We start from the raw sequence: 9,551 nt of genomic DNA, 5'->3' as shown, positions 1-9,551 counted from the left end.
AATAAATATTATGTGTTCACAACCCGCTGCGCCTTGGTTCCCTCAATACTCCTCCTTTTCGGTTGAAGAGGAGGAGGACCACCGTTACAATTCTTCAAACTCTCATATTGGATGTTGATCATTTGTAGACAACCCTTTTTAGTTCTTGCCATAGATTTCCAAGCAGGTTTAAGTCAAAACTGCAACTCGGGCCACTCAGGAACATTCACTTTCTTCTTGGTAAGCAACTCCAGTGCAGATTTGGCCTTGTGTTTTAGGTTATTGTCCTGCTGAAACAGTGGCGGCTGCTGAGGGGAGGATGGCTCATAATAATGGCTGGAACGGAGGGAATGGAATGGCATCAAACCATGTGTTTGTATTTGATTCCATTCCACTGATTCCACTCCAGCCGTTACCATGAACCCGTCCTCCTCAATTAAGGTGCCACTAACCTCCTGTGTGCTGAAAGGTGAATTCTCCCAGTGTGTGCTGGAAAGCAGACTGATCTGGACCAGGTTTTCCTCTAGGATTTGTCCTGTGCTTAGCTTAATTCCTTTACTTGTTTTTTTACTTAAAAAGTCCCCAGTCACTAACGATTACAAGCATATGCATAACATTACGCTGCCACCACTATTCTTGAAAATATCAAGACTGGTACTCAGTGATGTGTTGAATTGGATTAGTCGCAAACATAATACATAATATTCAGGACAAAAAATGAATTGCATTGCCACATTTTTTGCAGTATTACTTTAGTGCCTTGTTGCAAACAGGATGCATGTTTTGGAATACTTGTATTATGTACAGGCTTCATTCTTTTCACTCTGTCAATTAGGTTAGTATTGTGCAGTAACTACAATGTTATTGATCAATCCTCTGTTTTCTCCTATCACAGCCATTAAACTGTTTTGAAGTCGCACTGTAAAAGGTCCGTGAACTCACATCTTTTTTAGGAAACTTCGTTTTTAGATAAACTCAAAAGTAAAAAGTAAGGTCACACCTAATTATTTTGAATTACTTGTACTTAACCTAAAGGTTTTATGCAAACTCTATTTTTTAACTGTACTTAACTTAAAAATATTGTTTAAATAATTTCATACATTTAATTGCTGCATATTTAATTGCTATGCTTTGTCTGTACTCAACTTCATTGAGTATTGCAATAGTTGTACCAACTCAAATTCTTATGACCTTGCTCAAACCATTTTTGGAAACCGATTACCTCGATTTAGGTAGGTACTATTAACTCAAAACTTACCAAACCATACTATATTCTTAGTACACACAACTCAGTCAATCAATTTTCAGGCATTCAAGGAATCTTTATTATAAGGCTTGAATAATATAAAAAACAATCATATAGATTACTATAAATATACTGTACAAAATAAAATTATGAATCAAATAAAGTAAACAATTTAAAATGCAACGCAAACTTTAATATTCCAATGCCTGTGTATTCAACTTAACAAAACGCCTGCCTCCAACACAATAACCAAATGTGACACTAACCAAGTTTCCATCTAACCTTTTTATGCGAGTAAAGACAAGTGCAAACGCTTTTATGAGGACATTTTTAGATAATAACCATTATATTGAAGTAAACTTGGAGTTACACAATGACATGTGTGGTCCTCCCACTACGACTTGTCGGGAAAGCATGCAGTTTATTAGACTACAGATGAAATAAGTTGTGATAAACTTCACAGGGTGGTGAAAGTGCAATGTGCTCCTCTCCAATAAATATCAAGGGTCTTATTCTGGTGACATGATCATTGATGCTTGGTTGCAGTTTGACAAATAAAAAAATAATCTCGCTTTTTTGTCCAATCTCATCATGTAGGCTTTACGTGCGCTCGAGCATGAAATGGTTGGATGGAAACCTGGTTAAAACATTTAGAAATTCTAAAGAACTTAGAATTTTCTGTAACTCCATTTGGATAGTCCCTGTATCTCTGCTGATATGTTAGGGTTAGTTGATAGCAATTTAACATTTGTTGATGGTCTTTGGATGCTCAATTAACTATCTACAGATGGACTATCCAAATCCTGAATTTTCTATTGTAAACATTGTCCGTATGAGGCTGCAGTGATTTGACAAAAATGGGAAAATGAGGAGCAACACATTAAAGCTGCAGCCATGATCAAAAACCATTAACTGTTATAACCGTTGTAATACATACATTTTAGAAAATATGTTCCAGCTTTATTTTAGTGCAAATTAACTCTCTTGCTTACCTCCATTACATTCAGAACATAGTGTATGTTGCAACTTTATTTGGAGTGGAAATCAAATCTCAACTCTCGCTTATCTCATCAAGCACTTCACATTGTTTACAGGTTGATTGACTGCGGCAGTACAAAAAGAGATATCTCTGTTTCTATTGAGTTCTACTGAAGAGCAGAACAGCTAAAACATTTGTGAGGTCAAAAATAACACCCACTGGACGTGGTTTATGTCAAACATCAATGACAATGAAAGGAAAACATTTAGAACTTCGAAAGAATGTATGGTTCTTGATTGGAAACACTGGCTGTTTGAGGCTATACTGCGATTAACAAGGCAATGATGGGACAATGTGGACCCACACATTAAAGACATATCTACGAGAAAGGCCTTGCAGCTGTGTAAGGGCATGAGTTGGAGACAACATCTACAACCTCAATGATGACAAATACCTCTAAAGGCAAATACCCACACAGACCCATACATCATTAGTCTTGGTCCAATAGGTCATTTTTCAGAGACAAAAGCTTGGGTTTAAGCATTTTCCCATCATCCAAGCCCATTAGGACTTTTTGTATAAAGTCAGAAGTATGGATCAGCTGCTTGGGATAACTCAGATGCAAGACGTAAATCAAACCAAATAACAACATAATTGCATCAGCCAACCTGGGGAGATCATTCATTGCAATGTCACCTTCTAGCACAACAGCAATCCTGGCTGGGTTTAACTGGACATGATCAGTTCAGTTCTCGCTGACAACAGTGAGGAGAGCGACAGGTGTGTCTAATGTCTGGCTTTTCAGTTTCCTCCACCTGAAACATGCATAAATGTAAGCTAGGCATAGAATCGGGCTCTTCAAATGTATGTTTGTTATGCGGTGGAACTCTGCACACTCCTGCATCAACCACAAACAAAAGCCCCATTGAACACAATGTTGACTGAAAGAAAGATCTTACAAAGGGGAAGAGGGTTAAAGGGAGCAAGAGGGAGACAGAGACAAAATAAGAGAAAGAGAGAGGGATATCAGCTGTTTTACCTGAGACTCCAGGTGAAGGGCTGGCCAGTTCTCTCGGGAACCATTTCACTGGCGGTCCGTCATTTACGATCTCATTTCGTCAAAGGGCAAAAGTTGTCTGCATCAGTTTGTCTATTAATGGCAGGTTTCTCTCAGTCTTTGAAACTTTGTTGATGATTTGCTGTCTCAGCTGCTTGAGAGACTCTTGGTCTTCCCCTTTCGGGAAGCATGGCAGGAAGTTTACCTCAGCTCGTCTGGGTCTCTTGATGTTTGAGTGGGGTGACTCTCTCTCTAGGTTGTTTCTGCTCCTCTTGCCTGCATTCAGATAGACCTCAGGAACTCCAGCTCTGCTCAACTTGGTCCGATAGTTCCCCATCTTGAACTTCAGACTAGTCATCCATGCATACCATCCAGACTGACTCCCTGCTTCTTTGAGACATGGGTGCTTGGTAACAAGCGCGTTGGTAGCCTTGCCTAATTCTCCCCCACTTGGATAGGCCTTGAAGCTGTGTATTGCTTTAGCTATGTTCTCAAGAACGTCATGCTTCTGGGCTCTTGTTAATTTAAGAGTCTTTACAGTTTTCTCATGGCAAGTATTTTCCTCTCTAAGTATGTGCTCAATATCATAAGAAAAAGATGGCACCCGGAAAACCGTCAGGCCACTTCTCTAGGCACTCTGGAGATTCTCTGGCGTGGGGCAGTATATCTGTGTCTCCAGATCCGGTTGAGTTGACATTACTCTCTGATCTGATTACCTTCAGGACAGCTTCCTCAGGAAACTCCTCAATGTCCACTAGACAGCACAATTGTCCATCGAAGTCAGGATCTTCGTATTGAAGGGTGAAGTCATAGTCCAAATTAAATTTGTTTTACATGATGATCTTCAGGACATCCACCGACTGTGGACGGGAGGAGAGGGTCATCTTCCTCACCATATGCGTTGCTATATGGAGACAAAGTAAGGTCTGGTATGTAGGTTCTGCCATCTGAGGGAGGAAAAATATAGATACACTGAATTTTATGATCCATTTTTCCATAGCATATTCTTTTATTTAACAATTCCTTTTTCATGAGTAAGGGAAAATATCAGTCACCTTTTCAGTATAGTTGTATGAATCTCTTGAGCCTCAGTAGCAATCCGCCTCCTGTGTTGTATGCTGAGAGGGTGGATGTATCGTTGAACTCTGATATTGAGTTGCCTGAGGACAGTTCATAGGATCGAAGATGTCCCACGTAGCAGGACTCTTACTTTCTACAGAGAAAGGAAACATTATTATTCACAAGGAAGATCTGTTCAATTCTGCAGAACTGAGGGAGTCCTCCATCCATTCCCACTGATACAAACATGCCATTGGCATAATCAGTGCTATCAATAGTGACTTTTGATGAGCAGTAAACAGTGTTGCTTTCTGTCTCTTGTTCAATCTAGTGCTTAGCTACTTCGGTAGTGTTGAAACAATGGCAGAGGTGACAAAAATGATGGTGCACTGAGGTAATATGCCATCATGTGTTGGTTGACAGTTTCCAGGACATTCTTGAAGTTCTGAGTGCACAACCCTTTTGAAAAAGCGGTGTTTACCCTGAAACCTCATGGTCCAAAGGTGTACAAGAGCCCCATAATACTTAATGAGCTCAGGGTAATGCTCAACATACTGGTGTTTGGGACGAAGCCTAAACCCAGGAAAGACCTCTTGCAGAGTCTGTCTATGATCACTGATTTTAGATTGCAAATACTGGACAGTTTCAGCTGTAAATGTTGGTGACAACACAAGCTCGACGATGTCTTTCAAATCCATTAACACTGCCCAAGCTCCGGAGGCAAACTACCTGCCCTCCAGGACACCTACACCACCCGATGTCACAGGAAGGCCATAAAGATCATCAAGGACAACAACCACCCGAGCCACTGCCTGTTCACCCCGCTATCATCCAGAAGGCGAAGTCAGTACAGGTGCATCAAAGCAGGGACCGAGAGACTGAAACACAGCTTCTATCTCAAGGCCATCAGAGTGTTAAACAGCCACCACTAACATTTAGTGGCTGCTGCCAACATACTGACTCAACTCCAGCCACTTTAATAATGGGAATTGATGGAAATGTATGTAAAAATGTATCACTAGCCACTTTAAACAATGCCACTTAATATAATGTTTATATACCCTACATTACTCATCTCATATGTATATACTGTACTCTATACCATCTACTGCATCTTGCCTATGCCATTCTGTACCATCACTCATTCATATATCTTTATGTACATATTCTTTATCCCTTTACACTTGTGTGTATAAGGTAGTAGTTGTGGAATTGTTAGGTTAGATTACTCGTTGGTTATTACTGCATTGTCGGAACTAGAACCACAAACATTTCGCTACACTCGCATTAACATCTGCTAACCATGTGTATGTGACAAATAAAATTTGATTTTGATTTGATCTCCCTCTGGCACATCACTACCAACCATTAAAGGAAGCAGTCTGAGCAAGGTTGCATTTTCATGCCTATTTCCACCAATAGTTCCTTTGGTTGCAATTGTCTTTGGGATTGGATGTGGTCTGTTTATTTTGTCTGCGTACTGATATGGGAATGAAACCATTTTCTGGTTTAAATACTCAAACACTTAAAACACTTAAGACCTATAATTTCGCTGATGCAAAGGGCCAAGTCAACAGGCAAAATAACTTCATGCAGATCATGCAGTATATTAGGTCGGAAACCAGTAATTGCATGAAAATATTGCAAGGTCTGGCTCAAAACACAGTCACGCTTCACACCATACTGACTCTGACCATTCAAAACATCTTGCAGGTTAAGGTCATGGGTGGCTCTTGTTCTCCTACTAAATTCTCCCTCACCAACTTCATGGGTTTGAAATTGGTCTCGAGTGGCTGTACAGAATCTACACACAAAGTCAGCACTACAGGATTGTAAAAAGCCTGCTAACCCATGGGCTGCAAGATTGCCAGCTGCAACACACAGGACAGTACCTTGGACGCACCGGCCGATGGACTCGATGAAAACCCCATCCTGTTCTAGAGTGTGAATGTCTTGTAACAAAGGGCCTAACACACATTCATAACTGCACCTATGGAGATCAGGCACCTTACATAATACTGCCAGCTGAATCATGTGCCATGATTACTTGGCAGATTGGCAAGCAGCCAGTATACTGCACAGAGTTTGTGTATTTTCCTGGAAGTGCCCAGTGGATTTGCTAGTTCTATGTCATCAATATACAAAAGCAATGACAATTTAAGTTCTCCTGCCGAGGACAATTAATTTTTCTGAAAATATGAGCCATCTCTATGAGACATGTAAAGACCTGGCTGAGCAACATTAGATTCTTGGATTTTGTTCCTGATATCAGTGTGTTTAAACATTTCCTGAAGCATTTGAAGAAGAGGAAAATACACTGCGGTGTGTCCAGGAAGCTCTATTACATACTGCACTGACATGACTAAAGGGTAGTTCTTTTCAACAAAGGTTTTCCTGCGCTTAGAAGTTGACATCTCTGCAACTTAAGCAGTGGCACTGGCAAAAACATTGCTGTCCATGACTGGCTTGACTACTTCGTCAAGGGTAGCATCACTAATGGTGTGTTCATTTTTCAGTAATACATATTTTATTGCTTCCTTGACTAGAGATTGAGAGAGAAAATATCTGCCCCAAGTGCTCAACTATTTCCTGTGTTGTGTAGTCAGAAACATGGAGAACACTTAGCATTTTTAAGAATAGAGGCGCCAAATGTTTATTTAACTGAGCTCTCAACTCATTTGTGTCAAACTGACACTCAGGGAGGTCAAAAGAGTTTGCACTCTGAGTGGGACACTTCATCAGGGTGAACTGACCTAGTGACTGGGAGACTATCACTTTCCACACATACAACATCTTCACAGAAGTCAGAACTAACAGCAACTGCATGTTTCCTACTGTTGTGTGCATTAAATGAGGACTATACATTAGTGCGATAGTCACAATTCTTAAACGGGCATGTTACCATCTCATGGCTTTTTAAATGTCCCCTTAAATGACGTAAGAGTGTTACCTCTGAGAAGGGTTGTTTGAATCCACACATAGGACGGGTAAAATACATACATTTTCCCTGACCTAAATCTCTCGCTGTCACGTGATGGAATCGAGATAAATACATTTTGAGTGCAGAGATGGATTGAAATGTGCACAGGCCATCATGATAAAGACATGGCAGTGGGCTTATTCTTGAGTAAAAACTGTGCTTCAAACGGTAATGTTTAAGCAATTTAGCAGCAGACAACTTACATTTCCACTCCATTGAATGAAAAATCTGAAAGTCAAACTAAAATGGTGTTCATTCCTTAGTCACTTAGATTTATCTAAATAGACTCCCGTTTAGGCTAATTCCTATATCTTATGGCATCACTGGACAGATTTTCATGGATACTCAAAAGGTATAGCCTTCCATTGAAACATACCTTTAAGTACGGCATTAACTAAGGACTGTCACTCACCATTCTGAGCTTGTGCTTAAGGGAGGAAGAAAATATTTGGCTTTTTAAACTTCACCTAAAATATAACCAAGAGTCAAGACAGACATTTGAGATTGCATTCAGTATCTCACTGGAACTTAGCTAATGGATAACGTAAACTCACTCACTTTTGTACATCGCCTTGGTCCGTACAATTGACCTTATTTTTGCGCCCAAAAAATGTAATACTTCCAGATCAACTGTAATATCAATACCAATGTAAAGCACAATTTCTCCCCTTTCCAACTAAATTAATGATGAGACCTTCATGATGCCCATCTCTGCATAATTCAACAAGGCAATGAGCTCCGTCGGGTCTTTTTAAAAATGGCGGGTGGGGAGCGAAGGCTAGGAAGTGATCTTGAAAGGGGGAAATATGTTGTATGAAGATTTTTTTTTTTTTTTCACCCGATTTTTCCAACTAATCAACTTTAAAATGTAAATAAAACGTAAAGAGTTTATGTAATGTCTCATCACATACCTGTTTGAAGGTTTGTGTCGAATTTGAAGAGGGGTTTAGGGCTGCGCTAACGTTAGCCTCACAAGTGAACTGCAGCTGTTCCGGCTTTTGAGTGTCATGATGGCTCGCAGCAATGAAGCAAAAAAATGCAATTGGCACACTAGTCATGAAATATTAGTTTAATATTAGCAATAATTATATTAATTTAGACAAAAATAATGAAGTTTTCTTACAAGTGTATATGGTTAAGCATGATTTTAATCTGCGAGAGAAGGGCTACCCTTGGTGGAAAGAGGCTGTATGGCACAAAATGAGTTGCAAATGCGCGCTGTACGTTACGTAGTGACACGTCACGATGTAACGTACATCATCAGAGGGGTTCGTTTTTTCATCTTTTCTCCAATACTGTTAGCCCCTTACCATGTCAATCACGCTGCAGCAGAAGATTAGGGTTATGCTAACACCAATGGAACCAACTACGTGCTGCTGCATCTCTTCAGCGCGTGCACCCTTGGCATAACGTTAAACCCATGCCGTCGCCGTACTGTACACACGGTCATAGCATGCAATTGTCAAGCAGTGCGTTAACATTTCGCCAGCGGCGAAATTCCAGTGCTGAATGGAGACGCAGGGGCCGTCAATGTGAAAGGGGGGTCCCGGCACAGTCCCCGGAAGGGGAGGCGATGCCCAGGACTGCTCAACAAACCGCAGAGGGAGGTGCCACATTTCCCCGATAGTACCTAGCAAAGGTGCAAGAGGAAGCCCAGCTGGTCGCAGCACAGATATCAACGAGGGGCACTCCTCTCAGTAGAGCCCAGGACGCAGCCACACCTCGTGTTGAATGTGCCACCACAGATCCCAGCCCTGTCCTGCCTGCCAGGCGGTATGCTGTCGAAATCATATCCACGATCCAGTGAGAGAGCCTCTGCTTTGATAACCCAGCTCCCAGGACTCGCTCACCACAGCAGACAAAGAGCTGGTCTGTTGTTCTCACTGACCGTGTCCGCTCCACATAGGCAGCCAGTGCCCACACAGGGCACAGCATGTCGGAGGGAGGCCCAGACTCTGCCGGGGGGTCGTAAGCAGACAGGATAAAAAGGATGTTCACATGCCTGTCTGACAGAACCTTTGGGAGGAAGGAAAGATTGGGGAGGAGAGATATACTCCTCCCACCGGGGTCCATCCGGTAGCACTCAGAACTTATTGAAAGAGCATGGAGCTCAAACACCCTCTTCATGGAAGTAATCGCTACCAAGAAAGTCACCTTCATAGAGAGGTGTTTCAGGGAGGCAGACTCCAACGGTTCAAATGGCGGCTTTGCCAAAGCTGCCAAGACCACATCCAATTCCCAGCTCACCATT

The 9,551-nt window shown here is 41.4% G+C and overlaps 1 protein-coding gene across 1 annotated transcript in view; it reads right to left on the bottom strand.

Annotated features, from left to right (window-relative positions):
* Positions 1–1,322: 1,322 nt before the first annotated feature.
* The window catches only part of LOC139566065 (transmembrane protein 74B-like), a 30,983-nt gene continuing 22,754 nt past the window's right edge, over positions 1,323–9,551 (bottom strand). Inside the window, exons 2-4 of the transcript XR_011673047.1 lie at positions 4,317–4,474; positions 3,244–4,208; positions 1,323–3,019 (exon numbers count right to left, since the gene is read on the bottom strand). The gene's annotated coding sequence lies outside the window, so the exon portion shown is untranslated. The remainder of the gene's footprint in view (positions 3,020–3,243; positions 4,209–4,316; positions 4,475–9,551) is intronic.

Source organism: Salvelinus alpinus, chromosome 2 (assembly GCF_045679555.1).
Source record: "Salvelinus alpinus chromosome 2, SLU_Salpinus.1, whole genome shotgun sequence".
Classification (NCBI taxonomy): domain Eukaryota; kingdom Metazoa; phylum Chordata; class Actinopteri; order Salmoniformes; family Salmonidae; genus Salvelinus; species Salvelinus alpinus.
Note: the sequence above shows the minus strand (reverse complement) of the source record. Positions and strands in the feature narration are given on the sequence as shown.